We start from the raw sequence: 21,569 nt of genomic DNA, 5'->3' as shown, positions 1-21,569 counted from the left end.
TTGAAGACACTGGGTTCAGGGGATGAAGGGAATTTATTCCTGAGACACCTTCCGCAATGAATCAGGTTCTCACTTTGGGACTACTGCCGCTGTTTTGGATGTATAATTGGCACCTCTCATTTGCCCAGTTCAAATTGCCTAAATTTTACATACAGGTGGACAATAACTATATGGGGGCTCAGTGGGGTTATTCTACAAAAGTTGCTAGAGAATTGGAAGAAGAAGAGAGTAAGTCTGAGCCCAGATGGCAACATCAAAGACATTCTGTCTTTAGGCAATGCCAGTAAATTGAGAAGGGAAGACGTAGCTGGAGATTGTTTGCCTTATATGGAGCCTGTGTCTGGTTATTAATATTATGCCTCAGTTCGTTCTTTAACTCCAGGACCTACGGCCGAATTTCAAAGTCAGATGGATATTTTATCAGTGACAACTTGGACAGATGTATTGGGAAATGATCAGAAAGGCTAATTTCTAAAGTTTTATAGGTGAGAAAGGGCATAAAACACAACTTTCTTTAGAGGCTGAAACGTTGTACAAAATGATAATCTGTAAACAGCAAAAATTTGGCAATCTATACTCCACTTACTGGAATTTAGACACTTACATATGAACAGCATTTTCTTCTTTTTTTTCTTTTTCTTAAGGCAACCTGGACATTGTGGAAAATAAGATGTCATGATTTGAAGTATTGAAAATGCTTAGGCTCTTCTAAAAGTAGGAACTAGTTTTGGAATTTTATTTTTTAATGTGCTAAAGTGCTCTTTGAAACTTTCTCCAGAAATTCTTTCTGATTGCTTTAAAAAAATTAACTGCATTTGAAGAAAAGGAAATTAGCCATAGGCTATATTATTTGGTGTATGGTATGAGCTCAAAGCTCATTATGTAGGCACTGTAACTTTCTTTGGATTAACATAGTTACCTCTAGTCACAGAATTGAAAGGAAAAAAAGAGAGCAGGATGCTACCTCTCATGGGGACACAAAAATTAGAAAGCCGAATTTGGGGAAATTGGAAGTTTATATTTAAGATGATTTTTGTTTAAATGGTCATGGTGAAAACATCATGAAACTTTTCTCTTTAGGAAAACAGCATTTATTATTAAAGGATGGTTTAATAGAGATCATCTTTCTGCTTCTTTTAATACCAAATTACCCAAATACATATCACCAGTTTCAAGAGCAGTAGTTTGTGTTAATGTATGGGGTAAATATTGGTTAGAGTTAAACGTCTATATTTCTCCAAATTCTTACTGAAATTTGAAAGATTAAGACACTATGAGGGGTAGATGTCAAAGCACAGTTTGGCTTTGTAAGTGAATGATACTCAGAGAATTCTGGATTCTTGGAGTACACAATATTCCTAGACACTGAGGCATCCCATACAGCATGAGCCTTCCTAATTAATAAAATGTGGTGTTCCTAATAAACACAAGGCACTGAAACTGTTCAATGAGCTGGATGCCAACAAAATAGTTTCTGAGCTTTTCTGTTGTTGTGACTGTTTGTCTGCATATAAGTTTAAACTTATAATAAGAATTATAAGAACTGTATAGAGGAATCCTCTATACTTATATCCATATTTAGCAGTTGTCGTATTTTGTCTTGTGTTTTATAATTTTCTCTTTCTTCCTTTCTCTGTATGCATACATCCACATATGTATACACACACACACACGCATACACACAATTTCTCCTGAACCATCTGAGAGTAAGTTGAAAGCATTATATCCCTTTACTCCTAAATATGTCCATGTATTTCATAACACTGGACATAACAAGGACATGCCCTTAAATAACCAAATAATTGAAATCAAGATATGGAGCATTTATATAACTTTTAAAAAATACACTTATAGTAAGACGCGAATAAAACATAGGACTTCAGTATTTCAGATGAAATTCATGGACTCCAAGTGTTTCTAAAATTCAACCCTGAGCCTTGATGCCTCAAGCCAGAAGGAGACAGCCTCATCTTGGACTTGGAAGTCTCCTCCTGATGAAGTCACAGAAAGTACCAGGTCTTTGGGTCTTTGTGATTCTCTAGTCCCCTTTGGATCCACTTGTCTAAGTAGGGTCTCACATGTTCTCTGATGCTGGTTCCTTGTATCTCAATGGCTCTTCAATCCTGTCCAGCCTGGACATCACCCCAAAAGTGGAGAATGGCTCTAGATAAGGCAAAGAATTACCTCAAGGGGGACCAACCAAAAGTTTATGGTTCCATCCTCATTGTCCTTGGCACCAGAGTAGATTTTGATCCAGTGACCCACTTCACTTTCTTAGAGTACTTCCCTCTCTCTGTTTCCCTGTACTTATGAGTATTCCCCACATTTATTCTAGGGAGGCAATGAGAAGGCTTGATTCTACCAGGAGTCTTGGTGAAAAACTTTCTCATGAGAGGAAAAAAAAAATATCAGCTGTGCTTCATCAGTGATGGGGCCTCCAATCATTCTAGATGAGTCTTTTCTCTTGTTTAATTACCAATTGCACCTCCTTCCATTCTTAAGGCGTCCCGATGTGGAGAGCATATTATAAGGTCATCCAAGGAATGTAGGTTTTTTTTTTTTTAAAGATTTTATTTTTCTTTTTTCCCCCCAAAGCCCCCCGGTACATAGTTGTATATTTTAGCTGTGGGTCCTTCCAGTTGTGGCATGTGGGACGCCACCTCAGCATGGCTTGATGAGCGGTGCCCTGTCCGCGCCCAGGATCCGAACTGGTGAAACCCTGGGCCGCCGAAGCGGAGCGCGCAAACTTAACCACTCGGCCACGGGGCCGGCCCCGGAATGTAGTTGTTATTCAACAACATACTTCAACGTAACTTGAAGCACCAGAGAAGCGGGCAATTCTACGTCAAATCTTCCAGATAATCACATACCATTGACTAAGAAAAGCATGTTCTTTATCATTTCTCAGATAGATATCTAAAATTCTGCCAGGCTGTTCTTAAATCTATGACTCTGTAACATACATTTTAAGGCAGATATTGTTATACCTAGATGACTAATCTTGTCTCCTTTTCTTTTTTATAAATGAGCCCACCTTTATTTTCATCTTGGTTTTACATCATCATCCTGGGACAATTATCCACCCAAGTGTCTTCCTTCTGATTTCCCTTGGAATGCTTATTCTAATTAGGAGTTCACCCCATAGCTAAGATCATCAAGTACTCTCAAGCTGCTCCCAATAATTTGAAAGGATCTCATGTCTCATTTTTAAGATACAACAACTGTTGAATGAATAACATATCTGTTTGAATGATGAATTACTGTAACATTTTTAAGACATTGAATCTAGATTTAGTGACAATGGGATCATATAGGATATTTGTAGCTTTCTTTCTAGTTTATTGGATTGTTGCAAAAAGTAGTCTTTAGTGATTTAAATAAAGCTTTTATGTTTTCATCTTCAGCAGGGTATTGTGTTAGATTATGGGTAAATTACACAGAATTCAGGGCAGCCTAGTCTCTGACTTCAAGAAAATAAGCAAATGTATGTGATGAGGGATAGAAGTATTTTGAAAGTATAATTTATCCTGGGAGAAATGAGAAGGATAATTAGTAGAATAATGAAGGAGATCCTTTTGTAACTGTAAGGAATGGTTTATTATCGGAAACAGGCAGAGCTTTGATTCTAGACCTTTAGTAACATAAAACTCTTTAACTCTGGGCTTCCCAACTCTCAATTTCATCATAAACAGGCTTAGTTAATCTCCTATGGGAATGTTTCCCACGGAGCTACAAAGCACGCAGGAACCAGAATGATGTAGGGTTAGATATTAAGTGTCAGGATAATCTGCCCTTTTAATAATTATTTTTCAGACTTGATTGCCTTTGGGTTAGATTTCTAAGTTATGTATTGAGCTCTACTATGGCCCCAGTGGTCTTTGATGAGGTATGGAGCGCAGAATAAGATCTTAATTCTGCCCTTAAAAAAGGGTACAGATATGCACAAGAATTACTTCTATAACTGAACAACACAATATATATTTATGGTCCATTTAAAGGTGCAGTTATAAGTATTATAAGAATTCAAAGGAGGAAGAGGCTTATGTGGTCTGAGGTTTTCAGCAAAGCCCTGAGAGAGAGACAAGGAATGTGTCTGGCCACCGGGTGTAGTTAAAATTTGAAGACAATGCAAGAGGAAAAATCCAGCATGAAGGTGCATGTTGCCAGCTGCTAGTGAAGGTATGTGCTGGGATGGGCTTGCGCATTTGGAGAGGAATTTTATGGGGAGCTCTGAAATGACCATGCTCCCAGTTTAGGAGGGCTGTGGGCATCAGGTTATGCGTATGGGATGTCTTGATTGAAAGGCACACTATAGGATATTATTTACAAAAGTAAGGATATATGCGTGAGGGTATGGAAGGACTGAGAGAAGGAGAGAGAGAGATGAATTATGAGGAATTGGCTGACAGGATTCTGGAGGCGGAGGAGTTCCACAATCTACCCTCTGCAGGCTGGAGACCCAGGAAAGCCAGTGGTGTAATTCAGTCTGAGTCCAAAGGCCTGAGAACTAGGAGAGCGGATTGTGTAAATTCCAGTCTAAGGGCAGGAGAGGATGAGATGAGATGTCCTGGCTCAAGCAGTGAGGCAGGAAAACAAAGGGCAAATTCCTTCTTTTTCCACTTCTGTTCTAGTCAAGCCCTCAACTGGTTAGATGAGGCTCACCCGTGTTAGGCAGGGAAATCTGCTTTACTCAGTCTACCAATTCAAATGCTCATCTCATTCTGAAACACTCTCACAGACACAATTAGAAGTAGTGTTTAATCTGAGCATCCTCCTGGGTCAGTCAAGTCGATGCATAAAATTCACCATCATAAATGTAAACTTGTAGACATTATACGTATGTATAGACAATATATTGCTTTACAAAGAACTTCCCACTTTGCTCCTTAGAACATTCATATAAAGAAAGTAGGAGGGCTGACTCCATTGTACAGATGTATAAAGAGAAACAGAAGGAGTTACATGGCAGAAGTCAATGAGTAGGTGGGCCCATTACTTTACACTTATTATTGATTAATTTATCTTTCAGGGAATCTAAAGTTCCTGCCTCAAAATATGTGGTGTCTGTTTTAAATTAGATGAGTCTGGATTGATGAGCGTTCACCTATCTACGACTTCTCATCTGAACAGGTGTGGCATAGATCTCCACCTGTGGCTGAGTTAGATTCACAATAAATTGTCCCCAACGACCATTTTTAGACATCCACTCCAATCATAAAGATTCTATCAAGATAACGAGAAAACAGAAAAGAAGTTTAATCTTGGAGCTGGAAAGAATCCTAGCCATTCGTTGTCTGAACCTCATATTTTAGGGAAGAAAACCAAAAGTGGAAAATGGGCGTGGTGAGCCCAAGATCACAGAGGAAATTAAGGGCAGAAATAGTTCTAGAAATCTAGGTTTTTTGGTCCATGTAGTGGGTTGAATGATGGCTCCCCGAAATAGATCTATATCCTGGAACCTGTCTGTGTGACCTTATTTGGAAATAGAGTCATTGTGATGTAATTCAGGTTCTCAAGATGAAGTCTTGCTGGATGAGGGTGGCCCTAAATCCAATGGCAGGTGTCCTTATAAGAAACAGAAGAGGAGAGACACAGACACAGAGGAGAAGCCACATGAAGATGGAGGCAGAGATGGGAAGGATGCAGCCACAAGCTAAGGGATACCTGGAGCCCCCAGAAGCTGAGAGAGGCAGGAAGGACCCTCTCCCGAAGCCTCTGGAGGCAGCATGGCCCTGTGACACCTTGATCTCCGACTTCTGGTCTCCAGGACTGGGAGAGAATCAATTTCTGTTGTTTTAAGCCACTCAGTTTGTGGTACTTTTTTATGGCAGCCCCAGGAAACGAATACAGTCTGCGGTAGGCTGTTTCGTTTTGTGTGGTTTGCAGAGTGAGAATACAATGCATCGCTCAGGTGAATTTCTCCCACCACGTTCCCAGGCATCCTCACCTTCACTGAGACATAGCTGACGTCCCTGAGCAACAGTATTTTGAAGAATGAATCTGCCAAGCGCCGAGTCTGATTGCAAAATCCCTGATTTCTCATCTACACCATTTGCAGACTGGCTGTGGGCGTCCAGCCCAGATCTTGGTGCTTACTGCAGGAGAGAAATGTTTATTTAAATGAGTAAATTCAGGTTGACATTTTTATAGTCTCTACCAGACGACGGGCAGTTTGGAATCATGAATATGAAGTCAGGTTCTCCTAAAGTGATCACAGAAATATTACAAACCTGTGGCATTGGCAATACTATGATGTGCTTTTCTGACCTTTTCATCAGCCTGCCAGGACCTTTGGTTTATTCCCAACATAAGACTAAGACATTCAAGAAGCTTCCTGGAGGTCAGCTATGACAGAGAATCCGCTGTTTGCCACAAACTGCCTCTTTGAAATATGTTAGAGCAATCAAAATGTAGCTGCTTGAAAAGGTCAAAAGTCGTTTTTTTTCCAGGATATAGAAAGCATCAGAATTGTGGGATTTTCTTTCTTACAGTGCTGAGGTCTGCAAACCATGAAAAGGTTGGATAAGTAAATGAATTGTACCCTTCAAAAGGATGGCAATAAAGAGGCTACATTTTAGAGGCTCAAGGCTTAACATCTGTAACAGTTTTACTTAGTTATGAAATTAAATTAAAATTTTATTTTATTGAAAATAGGAAGTCCTTGGGTGACATCAGCAACATGGTGGAGTGAGCTGTTCTAATCATTCTCTTCTGCCTTGCTGCCCTTAGTATTTTTTCTTTGTCATTCACTTTTGCCTGCTTTAGTATATCTCTTGTAGTATGTCTTTTTACATTGATGTAATTAGGAGACCTATAGGTTTTGTTCACTTGTATTTCCAGCTCTTTTCTCAGGTTTGGGAAGTTCTCAGCTATCATTTCTTTGAATAAGCTTTCTGCTCCATTCTCCTTCTCTTCTGCCTGTGGAATACCTATAATCCTTATGTTGCATTTCCTAATTGCGTGAGATATTTCTCTGAGAGTTTCTTCATTTCTTTTTAGTCTTAGTTCCTTCTTCTCCTCTATCTGAAGCATTTCTATATTACTGTTCTCTACATTGCTAATTCAGTCCTCCATAATGTCAGCTGTACTGTTTAGGGAATCCAGATTTTCCTTTATCTCATCCATGGTGTTTTCCATCTCCGACAATTCTGATTGGTTCTTCTTTATGGTTCAATAAAAATATTTCTTTCACAAATTTGTGTGTCATCCTTGTGCAGGGGACAGGCTAATATTCTCTGTATAATTCCAATTTTAGTATATGTGCTGTGAAGCGAGCACCCAACCAGAATCCCAATGACATTCTTCACAGAAATAGAACAAAGAATCCTAAAATTTATATGGAACAACAAAAGACCCCAAACAACCAAAGCAATACTGAGAAAAAAGAACAAAGCTGGAGGCATCACAATCCCTGACTTCAAAATATACTACAAAGCTATAGTAATCAAAACAGCATGGTACTGGCACAAAAACAGACACACAGATAAATTTAACATAATTGAAAACCCAAAAATAAAACCACATGTCTATGGACAGTTAATCTTCGACAAAGGAGCCAGAAACGTACAATGGAGAAAGGAAAGTCTCTTCAATGAATGGTGTTGGGAAAACTGGACAGCCACTTTCAAAAGAATGAAAGTAGACCATTATCTTGCACCATACACAAAAATTAACTCAAAATGGCTTAAAGACTTGAATGTAAGACCTGAAATCATAAAACTCTTAGAAGAAAATATAGGCAGTACACTATTTTACATTGGTTTTGGCAGCATCTTTTCAAATACCATGTCTATTCGGCAAGGGAAACAAAAAAGTTAACAAATGGTACCATAGCAGACTAAAAAGCTTCTGCAAAGCAAAGTAAACCATGAACAAAATGAAAAGACAGCCCATCAACTGGCAGAAAATGTTCACAAATCGTATTTCTGACAAGGGGCTGATCTCCAAAATATATAAAGAACTCCCACAACTCAACAACAACAACAAAAAACAACCCAATCAAAAAATGGGCAGAAGATATGAACAGACGTTTGTCCAAAGAAGATATACAGATGGTCAACAGTCACCTAAAACCATGTTCAACATCACTAATTTTTAGGGAAATGTAAATCAAAACTACAATGAGATATCACTTTACACTGGTCAGAATGGCTGTAATTACCAAGACAAAAAACTACAAATGTTGGAGAGGATGTGGAGAAGAGGAAACCCTCATGCACTACTGGTGGGAATGCAAACTGGTGCAGACACTATAGAAAACAGTATGGAGATTTCTCAAAAAATTAAAAATAAAAATATCATAAGATCCAGCTATCCCAGTACTCAGCATTTATCCAAAGAACTTGAAATTAATGATCCAAAGAGATTTATGAACCCCTATATTCATTGCAGCATTATTCACAAAAGCCATGATGTGAAAGTAACCCAAGTGCCCACTGGCTGATGATTGGATAAAGAATATGTGGTATATATATACAATGGAATACTACTCAGCCATAAAAGAAGACAAGATTGTCCCATTTGCAACATGGATGGACCTTGAGGGTATGATATTAAGTGAAATAAGCCAGACAGAGAAAAACAAATACTGCGTGATTTTACTCATATATGGAAGATAAAAAATACATGAATAAAGAAAACAGATTAGTGGTCACCAGAGGGAAATGGGGTTGGGGAGTGGGCAAAAGGGCTAAAGGAGCATATATGTACAGTGACAGAGAAAAATTAGACTACTGGTGGAAGCACAATGAAGTCTATTCAGAAATTGATTAATAATGTACACCAGAAATTATGCAATATTATAAACCATTATGGTCTCAACAAAATTACTGGAAAAAAATAAAAATAAAATGTGCTTAATTTTTAAAACAGGTGGTCAAAAGATACCAGCTTTCAATTATTAAATAAAGTCGTCACAGGGATGTAATGTACTGCATGGTGACTATAGTTAACACTACTGTGATGAATACTTGAAAGTTGCTAAGAGAATAGATTTTAAAAGTTCTCATCACAAGCAAAAAGCTCTGTAACTATGTGAGATGATGGATGTTCACTAGACTTGTGGTGACCATTTCACAATATATACATGCGTCGAGTCACTATGCTGTACACCTTGGGGAAGAAAACATAACGCATTCTATTTCCCTGGTTCTGAAATGCAGAGATACAGCACATTTTTTCTCTTCCTGTGTTACTCATTCTATGCAGCAGCAGGAGGGAAGAAGAGCACCCTTGAGGGGTGTGGGAGAGGGTTTGGCATTGCAGGTAACATCCATCCTTGTCCACTGCCTGATACCTGCCTAATTGCAAGATGAGGGTCCAGGCATGAGGTACCTGTGCTTTATCGTATAGCACCGTGGACACAGAGCTCCTCGGGGCAGGCTAATTCAGCCTAGAGGAGAAATGATCAAAGGCTGTGGCTGCCATGCAGGTCAGTTTCATGAGTTTGGATGTGGGGAGCATCATGCAGTTGGCCCTTTGCCCTTTGCTCCCTCTCCGTGCCTCTCTGTCTGCTGTGTGAGCATCTTGTCTTCTTCCTCTGGTGCATGCTCTTCCCAGGTTTGCTCAATGAACGTTTATAAATTCTTAAGGCATCAGCTGCTGCATGAAGAGTCCATGTTATGCAAAGAAGATAATTAGGCACCCTCCTTGCCCTAGGAAGAGAGGTCTGACCTCTACCTAGAGAATTGTATATCTCTTCTCTTTCCTTCCCTCTGGGACATCCTAGGAGCCTGCCATGCTATTTCTGGAAACTGACTCCAACAACAATATTGAAGACAGATGTCACCCTCCCATCTGAAGAAGGCTCCCTTCTCATTGCCCAGAGAGACTGGTTTCTCTTTTTTTGAACCAGTGGACCAGCTGCTGAAATGTGGCCCCATTCACCCAGTGTGAACGGAGTCTTGTCTTTGGAACGGACAAAACAGTCCTGTTCTCTCTTCAGGCTTCATTATTTTTCCTTCAAAAGGTTGTTTGAGTCTGGTTTCAAAAGAATGGAGATTAGCGCGGTGTCTTTGATCTCATAGTCCCCTTGAGTCTCAGGTAAATTCGACTTTTATATTTACTTAATTGTTCCTGTCAGCCTTGACGGGTGTCAGATTTCCTACACTGTTATTTATAAGGAGGCATTTGGCATCCTGGTTAATTCAAGCAGTTCATCTGCTCTTTTTATCCCCCTTTACGATTTCAAAATTCTATGCTGTGCTTCAGTTTGCTGAGATCTCCCTGCATGGTAATGACCAGTACAGAAACAACACTCTGGAGCGTGTGCAGACAGATCTCTCCTACCCTTACAAATGTTACTACAAGTGCCAGCGTTATTTCCATCTAACAGATGTGAAAACTGGGTCATTGTGAGGTTGAAAAACTTTCTCTAGTCCCTACCTCTAGTAAGGGGCAGAATCAGAATTTACAGAACTTAGAGTTCAAGTTTTTGAACAGTGCATGAAGCTGCCACTCTGATGTATATGTATATATAGATATATATTTTTGTACACTATATATATTATACTTATAAATATATGAATATATAATATACACACTATATATGTGTATATATACATATATTTGCTGTATATTATATAAGGAATTTTATATTTATATTATATAAATATAATATAAAAATATATGCATATATATACACACATAGGCATACCTCACTTTATTGTGCTTTGCAGATATTGCACTTTTTACAAGACCTTCCACCAGCAAAAAGATTATAGCTCACTGAAGGCTCAGATGATGGTTAGCATTTTTTAGGAATAAAGTTTTTTTTTTTCATGAGGAAGATTGGCCCTTGGCTAACATTTGTTGCCAATCTTCCTCATTTTGCTTGAGGAAGATTGTTGCTGAGCTAACGTCTGTGCCAGTCTTCCTGTATTTTATGTGGGATGCCACCACAGCATAGCTTGATGAGCAGTGCTAGGTCCATGCCTGGGATCCAAATGTGCAAATCCTGGGCCGCTGAAGTGAGGCACATGAACTTAACCACTACCTCACCAGGCTGGCCCCACAATAAAGTATTTTTTAGTTAAGATATGTGCATTGTTTTTTTAGACATAGTGCTATTGCACACTTAACAGACTATAGTATGGTGTAAACATAACTTTTATATGCACTGAGAAACAAATAAATTTGTGTGACTTGCTTTATTGCGATATTCTCTTTATTGTGGTGGTCAGGAATGGAACCTGTAATATCTCTGAGGTGTGCCCGCATTACTGCTCAGAGATAGATGTGAACTGTATCAAATCATGGTCAGGGTAAAATATACCACTTTAATTCTATTATAGTAATCACAAGTAGCTTAATGATGGGGTAATAAGAAAAATAGGCTCTTGTGATTATATATTATGTGAGTAAAATGATTAAAATTTGTTTCCAACATCAATGTTTTTTTGTTTGCCTTCTTAATGTGTGTCAATTATTATAAGAAGTAAGATAAAAGGTATGCATAAAACATGGTAGAAAGAACTCTATGTACATGATATATAAAACTATGTTTTACAGGTTGTGAGTAGGAATATATATTAATGCCAGCATGTAAGCCCTTTTCTCAAGAGAAGATAAAACAAACAATCTCAAAATTTTTGTATTTTACTCCCAGATATTTAGGTTCCACATCTGAGATTTGCTCATTTGAAAGAAAAGGGCAATATGTGTGATAAAAATATTTATGTCAGACAACCACATTTTCCCATGGAGCATTATGACAGCACATGCTCTAAATTCATAATATAACATAACATACTATAATATAATATCTCTATATAATATATTGTATAATATCTATGTAATATAAAATATATAGCTTATTTTTCTTCTGTCAGAAAGCACATGTTTAAGCTGAAGTCTTGTGAAAGCACATACTCTAAAACCTATATATTATATATAACGTATAACACATAATATATAACATATAACACATAGAATATTTTTATTACTTCATAATCCCATACTTTATTATTCTAAAAACTAAGTAAATGACTGCCACATCACTGACAATTATTATCTACCGATTGTATTATTATTATATTATTTATTATTATTCCTGATTCTAGGGACCCCACAAGCATGTCTTGCTCATCTGCATTAACCTCAGATGAGGCATTCGCTCAGATATCTAAGGTCAATAATCATTGAGCACACCCGGTTTAGAACTAGAGGTAGTGTCTCTGAAAGTGTAGAATCTCGCCATGAGTCATTTATCCCAGAAGGTCAACTAGCTAAGAGATCCCTTAATGGGAGAGTAATTTTTATAAAAATTTATTTAGAGTTTCTTATGCATCCTCAAATATCTACTGAGTTCCTACCTTACTTGAAGTACAGAAGATTCAGAGATAAATCCTGTGTTAGACTGACTAATGCTCCCCCCCCCCAAATATCCATGTCCTAATCCTCAGAAACAAACAATATGTCATCTTATGTGGGAAAAGGGACTTTGCAGTTGTGATTAAGTCAAGGGTCTTGAGATGGGGAGATGATCCTTCAGCATCTGGATGAGTCCAATGTAGTCACAAAGGACCTTATCAGAGGGAGGCAGGACAGTCCGAGTGTGAAAAGGAGCTGTAATGATGGAAGAAGTTGGAGAGATGCTTTTTGAAGGTGGAAGAAGGGGTCACAAGCCAAGGAATGTGGGACCTCTGGAAGCTGGAAAAGGCAAGGAAAGGGATTCCCCCCTAGGGCCTCCAGAAGGGACACAGCCCTGCCAATACCTTGGTTTTAACCCAGTGACACTTCTGACCTCTAGAACGCTAAGTTAATAAAATTGTTGCTTGTTAAGCCTCCTCGTTAATAATAATTTGTTACAGCAGCCATAGGAAACTCATACGAATATGATGCCTTTTCTGCTCTGGAGGAATTTCCCACATAGTCCTTCATCTCTTCATTCAACACACATTCGTTAAACTCTTACTGTGATGGTCAAGAGTGGATCAACAGAGTTTGATCTTTCTCTCAAGACAAGTTAAATAGACAACTCCTTTCATGAGTGAGACCTGGTATAACGGAGATGCTGAACGAGTTCTAAGGCAGCAACCAATTGACGTGGAGCTCACCAGATGGCCAGGGGCTGGTGAATTGTTTGCTGTCCAGGGAAGAGCCCTATATGTCCACGTGCTGGTGGGCATATCACGTTTTCTGTGGTGGTCTTATTGCATTTTGTTTCATTTTCTCAAGAATTCCAGGCTGCCATGGATCAACTTAGTGATCTGGCTCTGGGACATTTTTCTTCCCCCAAAAGGACAATTAAAAGCCACATTAAGGCAGCATCCTTCTGGCCCAGTGAAGGCATTGGTGTCTCTTAGCTCTACGGTTGAAAGTCTGGTGGCCATTTGTATTATCTTTTTTATGTTTTTAAAGATTGGCCCTGAGCTAACATCTGTTGCCAATCTTCCTTTTTTTCCTTCTTCTCCCCAAAGCCCCCCAGTACATTGTTATATATTCTAGTTGTAGGTCCTTCTGGTTCTACTATGTGGGACCCCCATGTCAGCATTGCCTGAGGAGCAGTGTGTAGGTCAGCACCCAGGATCTGAACCAGTGAACCCTGGGCTGCTGAAACAGAGAGTGCAAACTTAACCGCTTGGCCATAGGGCTGGCCCCTGCAATATCTTTTTGAATTCTGGTTTCACAGACTGTTAGCCATGTAAAATAAAAGATACCAAGTATGGAAACGCTCAATTTAAAGGTCAGAAAAGATTTGAGATGATGAAGGAGCTCAACAGGGTTGTTGTGATGCATGGAGAATGACTCAGCTGTTTACTGGGAAGCTCTCAAACAATTGTAACAACCTGCAGCTAGTGTGAAATGATGGGGAAGGGCCTCTATGCACGTACCAAAAGTGGAGCTTTTACTTGTGCACTGGAAGATTACCGGAGAGATTCAACATTTTAAGTGTTTGGAACATCTTTAATATTTAACTCCAACTTCCTCCAGGAATAATTAGATGATTGATAGAGATGCTAATTAAAGCTGCAGGTACAACCATGACATTTCAGACGAAGCTCCTAGTGCGATCAATGGATGTCTTCTGTACTAAGTGATTTCATTTCTTTATATTTTTTGTGTGTCTCAATTTTATTACACTGATTTTCTTCTCATATTAGAAAAGACAATTTTCTCAGAAATATAGTACGTTAAAATGTAAAATACATGATGCTTTTAAACATAGCACGTATCCAGACACTGAATGATTGTTTATCTGCAAATTAAAATGGGATTATGAAAATATTTACAGAGAAAAATGGCTCCACATAATAAATTTTTGGCAAAATTTTCAAAACTAAAAACTTGAGGAAGATGGAAGGAGGGTGGTTACAAAAAGAATATCATTTTGGTCCATATCTTCTTGTTCTAGGACGACCTTTTTAAACTAAGAACATGTTAGGACCTTCTGAAAGAGTTATAACATCATGAATTCCAGAGCGTAGACCTTAACTCAGTGACAGTGGAAGCAAGATGATTTGAGAAGATTGTTTCAAGGATCTTTGGAAGATGCATGAGTTTGATTATTTCTCCTCATCCAACTGGAAGCAGAGAAGCTTAAATCTTTTAGTTACTGACTTACAAACTTTCTTTTCCAGTTGGATCACTTCTGCTAATGTACATACAAAGGTATGCGCATATTTTCTTCAGTTTGTGATGAGAAAGTGCTACGGGTTGGATTGTGCCTCCTCCAAATCCATATGTTGAAGTCCTGACCCCCAGGACCTCAAAGTGTGCCTGTATTATGAGATGGGTCTTTAAAGAGGTGATTAACGTAAAATGAGATCATGAAGGTGAACTCTGACCCAATATGACTGGTGGCCTTATAAAAAGAGGAGATGAGGAACAGACAGGCACAGAGGGATGACCATGTGAGGACAAAGGGAGAAGACAGTGTCTACACACCAAGGAGAGAGACTTAAGGAAAAACCAGCCCTGCCCAAACCTTGATCTTGGACTTCCAGCCTCCAGGACTGTGAGAAAATAAATTTCTGTTGTTTAAGCCACCCAACCTGTGGTATTTTGTCACAGCAGCCCAAGGAAACTGATACAGAAATGATCTCAGAATGCTCAATTAAATAAAAAACAAAAAGATCGTACTTTAACAAGACATACTTCCCAGACTAGGTAGTCATTCTGTGATGTCTGATTGATTCACTTCCTTTTTACCCACTCAGCCCTCTCTCCATGGTCTCCATCAGTCCTCCAAATGAAGGTCAAGGAATCAAGGAATATCCCACGCTAGCCAGCCTTGAGTGTCTTCAGGGAGTTGATTCTCTCACGTCCCTTTATCGTAGGCTCTGCCTTTGGACCAAGAGGTTGATTTGTCGTGGTCACTGAGCTTTAAGGACTGGATGTGTGAAGAAGTGGGGCAGGTGTTCTGCTATTGCAAAATATGAAGAATTTTCCGAAACAAAGCACAGATCATCGAGGATAAACATCTTTATCAAGTCTGTGCTTCTTTTCTGCTTCCCACAGCAAGGATGACAGACACCAGTACATGGAGACTTCTAGAGTTATCAACCAGGGAAGCCTATTAAGCTCTAATGACATCATAGCAGAGATTGGTTGAGATCTCAAAAGATGAGTCTTTCTTCTTTTTCAAATAATTATTTCTTTGAGGCTCAGAACTTTTAAAATATTGCAGCACATTCTAAACTTAGGCTGAAGTAAGGGGGGATTTAGTTATTCTTACAAGGTGATTTATTATTCATTTTCTATTTAGTGCTGCCATATCTCCCTGCTTTTATTTTTCTTTCTCTTGACTCAATAAAAGCAAAGCTGTACAAATTTTTAAAGAAGCAAAGGGAGGAATAGTGAAGAAAAGAGGGCATATTCTTAAATTTGCAAAGCAATAATTTTATTGGCATTTGAGCAAAGGCTGCAAAAATCTATTTTATGAATGCTTTCTAGTTCAGTATTTGCTGTATACATCAATGGTTTTCAAATTGAATTACTCGGATTCAAACAAACACATTTCCTAGAGGAGAAAAAGCATAGAGCTTGAAGTGAAAATATCTCAATTTAGATCTTGGTTTTATCTCTTCCTACCTGGGTATTTAGACATGGCACTTAACTTCCCGTGGCTTCTGTTCCATCATCTCTGAAATGGAGTTATACCCGCTCAACAGGGTGATACAAAGATTCAGTGAGATGAAGGAAATGAAAATTATTTGTCCATGAATGCCTAAAAAATAGAAGGCATTGTCTTTATTACAGCACTAAGATGTCTGAAAGACCTTGTTTTCAGGATGCACATTTTTTTAAACATATATTTAAACAATTTCTAGCACTGGTCCAATATTTTTAGGGACCGTGGTATCACAACACAAAAAGCCCAATTCCTTTAAAAGATGAACAGAAACTTCGAACTTGTTGGCCAGTCTTTCGACATTGATGGGCCAGAATACTGACAGCCATCCAGTGTCAGTTGGGTAAGTGAATGAAAGTAAGTGTAAGCTCCCACAACAAAGAACTTTCTAGCCACAAGTGTAAATATTGACAACGTTGAGATGCTTTGCTTTAAATGGAAAATTACACATAATATTGGTGGGTTGGTTAATTCATTAATGGATCGCTGAATACCCACTAAGTTTAATTTTCGTATGGGTGATGGAGTGAGGTGTCTGTGATGTTGCTAATTGCAAATCATATAAGAACTTGAACATGCTCTCAAGGAGCATACCATTTACCAAAAGATAACTTTGTGTCCTCCATGGGATTCTCATTTTGCTTCTGAGTATGAAGAAGGTAGGAAGAAGATATATAGCGGGACTGAGGTACAGTTGTCCCCGCACTGATTCATTTAACAAGCAATCAAGAAGGAGGTGTTTGTATATAAGCAAGAACCAAATTAATAAAAACTGGAAAGTCTCAGAGTATAAGAAGAACCTGGAATAACTTAGTTATTTCTCTACTGTCAGCATGAAAAGCAACTGATTGAACTCAGACCATAAAGCACCTATCATTTTTATCACAAAATATCTAGGAAGTGCTTATCATATGGAAAGTTTGGGTGCTCCATTGTTCACCCCCATAATGTTAGAAGAGATCCAAGATCCTCCTAAAAGTTCTGTGGAATTGGTTATCCCATTCTATCTAGATCTTTTTGGCTTGCTCTTTTGTTCTCAACATCCAGACACTGCATATATTGTACTTTTTAAAGACTCTAAAATGGTCCTTGAACTAATCAATGGACTCCATATGTCCTAAACCCATATTACTTTTAAGTATGTCCTCCTGTACTGCTTCAGGTACAGGCCCCAAACTCTCTCCCGTTTGGACTCAGGCAGTCATATATGTTCATCAAAGAATGCCTACCTTGAATGTCTGTCTGGTCTTTGGTTACATTCATAATGTTTGCTTATAGAGCCAATCAGTGAGAATAACGAGAGCATGTTAATACACACAAATGTATGAAATCAACTGGGTAACGCCTGACATTTGCAATTAGAGGCTTTTTTTTCTTTTGATAGTTACAACATTGTTTTTCAGCTCCATGTTTATGCTTCTCTGTCTTTATAAATGTTTATTTATTTATGTTTGGGCTAGTTTTAATTCTTCCTCCTGTGGTAACACAGGACACATTTTGCTCCATTTGAGTAGCCTTTCAAATGTTTGGAAGGAGTGACTTGTATCCATCTTTTCTTGGTGAACGATGTAGGCTATGCTCTTTCTAATGCAGGGCTCACATTTCCTTTCATCAATTTTTTAATATCAAAGTGATTTGTCCAGAGCTGAATCAATACCTAAGATGCAGTCACCTCTGGGCCAGCTCTTCTTGTTTTTCTGGAGCCCTCACTGAATCCCCAATTGTCCTTTTGAACTGTCAGTTCTGGGTCACTTGAGTGGCTGGGATAAGGATCCATACAGATGACGGTGTGCTTTGTATGCCAATGGAAAGACTGTTTCGTTAAACTTCATGTCCTCAGAATCAGGATCACCTGTGTGTTAGATGCAGGCTGATTCCTGCACGATTCACATTCTTCCTCACACCTGCTCAGCACTTTTCACACTCATCTACCTACTGGCTGGATCTGACAACCCGTTTTGGCCCACCTGTTCACCTCTCTGTACAAGATCTGCATGGCAGAAGAATCCAAGCCACCCACCACAAGCGAAGGAGCATTGTTTATTTCATGAGGAAGCTTCTGGCATAGTCGGCTGGGTTTTAGACAGAGAGGATGGATGTCTCCCTTCCAATACAACGCTGGCTTCCAAGGGGAAGGAATAGAGTGCGTTCCTTAACCAGTGAGGTCTCGTCAAGAGATGGAGAGTATGAATGCATCCCTTTCTCGTTCCCATCCTCCCAGGGTTCAGGAAGAAATTTTTCTTGGTTTTTATTTTTCTTGCTTTTTATGGGTCATTTGATATAGACTTATTATGTATATATATATATATAAGGGTAGAGAGAGAGAGAGACTATATCATACATAGATTCTTCAGGAAAAGAAAACTTAGAAAGTTAGAAAATAACATGACGAAGAAATAATAATTATTTAGATGTATATAATGTGTGCATATGTACATATATATATATATATGTTTTAAAATGTATCCTGAGAGCAAGAAATCCAAAAGAGAGTATAATCAGGCTGATTTTGTAGGATAAGTGATATTCAGGGAATTATCTGCAAATTGAAATCCAATATGCTTAAAAAAAACTCATTATTAGATCTCCCATCACATCATTAAATCAAATTTTCTTAATAGCATTTAACATCCTCACCCCACCCTCTCAACCAAGGCGAGGAATGTGGAGGCTGCATCTAGGATAAGCTTGCAAATCTCTTCTCCAATGCCTCATTGCAATTTTGTTTTGTTATTTAAAATGATCCCTTTGTTCTCACTGATTTAATTTGTAGCCTATAAATAATACAACTTTAACTTTACATAGCCATATGAGCTTTTGTTTGAAGTTAAAAACTAAAAGTTTCTGTTGTTAAAAATGCTTGGATAAATTTGCTGTCTTGTAGATGAGAGCTGCTCCCAGATTCATGCAGCGCTTGTCAGGAGCGTTAAGAGAGAGAAGCCTTTGCAAGCACCATGGAAACCAGGGGCGAATTTTGTTCTCCACGGCATGCAGCACCCCATGCTGAGCCAGCACAAGGAGAGACACCAGAAATACCCACTGACTCCATCAGGGTGCATCTGTTGAGTATTTCTGTGGTCTCTTCTCTACATGAATTCTCCCTCTCTCTTCTCCCCCTTCCTCCCTTTCTTCTTCCTTCCTATTTTCCCTTTCCTCCCCTCTTCCTTCCCTCTCACGTTTCTACAACTAGGCATATTAATTCGAAAATTTGAAATCACTAATATTTCCTAAGAAATTACATAAGTGTGGGCTCTAACTCCAATTCATTTTTCAAAATTTCTACTCTTGGTTTTCCTATAGTTGGAAGAGCGTGTGGAATATAACACTGACAGAGCCTTTTGCATAATTTCCTTTATCACTCAAAAGATTAAAAGACAGGTTTAAGATGAGGGAAGGGAAATCTCATACACATCTGGGAAAATTACTGGACACATTGTGTAATTAAAAAGGACAAACAGACATTGGCTTTCTCGTTCCAATTTATTGGGTTGCAAGAAACACAAATTGGATAGAACAGATTGTTAAGAGGAACTACAGTGAGAAAAAGTGGGTGAATCCTTAAGCAAATATGTTGGGAAACAAACAACCCGACAAAATTATAATGTTTTTGGGGCTGGCCCCGTGGCCGAGTGGTTAAGTTCTTGCGCTCCGCTGCAGGTGGCCCAGTGTTTCGTTGGTTTGAATCCTGGGCGCGGACATGGCACTGTTCATCAAACAATGCTGAGGCAGTGTCCCACATGCCACAGCTAGAAGGACCCACAACGAAGAATGTACAACTATGTACCCGGGGGCTTTGGGGAGAAAAAGGAAAAAAAATAAATAAAATCTTTAAAAAAAAATTATAATGTTTTCTCTGCAGACTCTCTCTAAAATGCCCCATCCTCAGCATGGTTTATAAGTGAAAATATGTTGAAAATCCCCAAGAAGAGAATATAATGTGTAACATATTTCAAATTAAATGTAACAAAAGAAGCATTTAATAATGGGCAAAGCTTACAAGTGTAATATTTTGATAAACACACTCTTGGAAATGTCAGTCTAATAGGTTTATCTTATCTGTCTGATCAATATGTAGGGAGGACTCAAGTTCTCGTACACAAGTATTCATAGAAACACTATTCACAATAGCCAAAGGTTGGAAATAGTCCAAATGTTCACCAAAGGATGAAGTGATAAACAAATTGTGGTCTGTCCATACAATGGAATATTATTCAGCCATGAAAAGGAATGGAGAACTGATTCCTGCTATAACGTGGATGAACCTTGAAAACATTATGCTAAGTGAAATAGGCCAGACACAAAAGGTCACATATTATATGCTTCCACTTTTATGAAATATTCAAAATAGTTAAATCCATAGAAACAAAAAGTAGACTGATGGTCTCCAGGGGCTGAGGGGAGGGAGGAATGGGATGTGACTGCTTAATGGGTATGAGACTTCTTTTTGAGCTAATGACAATGTTCTGGAACTAGATAGTGGTGATGGTCGCACAAGATTATGAATGTACTAAATGTTGCTGGATTGTTCACTTTAAAATGGTTAATTTTATATAATTTGGATTCCACCTCAACAACGACAAATATTTAAGGAGTATCTTTAGAGTCAGGCATTATTCTAGGCACTGGGGATATGGCGATGAGCCTGTGAGACACAGCCCTACCCTTATGAAGCTTCCAAACCAGAAGAATGTACAAGTCAAGGTCCCAGCAAGAAAGAGAATCCACCTCAGATGGTCCAATCGAATGCAGGTTAATGAAAGGGATCCTTACAGAGGTGTGGGGAGGGATAAAGAACACAGGAGTGGTACCCGAGGACTAACCACTGTGAGAGGTTGCTACAACACTTGGGCTTGAAGGAACAAGAGGAGGAGACAGTGTCACCAAATTCCATTGAGAGTTGGAGCTGCAGAGAAGGGACTCTCCCCTGGCCCCCCATAGAGGAAGAATTACAGTCATGAAGAGTTGCAGCTTCTACTATTAATATGGCACAAGAGCAAGGAAGGGGTCAGGATGGAATTCTTGATCCATCCCTCCTTCTCCTTTCCAATCTAGCAGTGGCTGAACCCAACAGGAAGTCAGAGGGAAGCTGGTTTGAGGGATGCCATCCATAGTGGTCAGTCTTCTGGTCACCAGAGGGCCTGGGGAGCAATAGCTAATAGACATACAGAGAGAAATGGACATTAGTCAGCAATTACACAAAGAAGTGTTGGCTTGCATCATGGTCGGCACTAAGCATGAAATGATAGGATGTTAGAATTTTAGACATTATTGTAAATCGCTTTAGATATTTTTATAAACTTTAGGTATTATTGTGGTTTTGATATTATTGTGAGTCAAGACCGTAGGTCCAAGTGAGAGTTTCTCTCTACTTCTACCCCTACCCTCCCAGCCCCCATTAGAGATCTAGAAATTATTTGAGTTTTGTTTTCCATTTCCCATAGTCAGATGCTGGGCTTTCAATATTTAAAAAAATAATCATCAGACATAATGTTTAAAG

The 21,569-nt window shown here is 38.8% G+C and overlaps 1 non-coding gene across 1 annotated transcript; it reads right to left on the bottom strand.

Moving 5' to 3' along the window:
• Positions 1 to 7,172: 7,172 nt before the first annotated feature.
• Positions 7,173 to 7,278, bottom strand: LOC124246211 (U6 spliceosomal RNA). Its single transcript, XR_006890420.1, has one exon. It is a non-coding gene; the product is annotated as a U6 spliceosomal RNA (small nuclear RNA).
• Positions 7,279 to 21,569: the final 14,291 nt, after the last annotated feature.

Source organism: Equus quagga, chromosome 10, assembly GCF_021613505.1.
Source record: "Equus quagga isolate Etosha38 chromosome 10, UCLA_HA_Equagga_1.0, whole genome shotgun sequence".
Lineage (NCBI taxonomy): Eukaryota > Metazoa > Chordata > Mammalia > Perissodactyla > Equidae > Equus > Equus quagga.
Note: the sequence above shows the minus strand (reverse complement) of the source record. Positions and strands in the feature narration are given on the sequence as shown.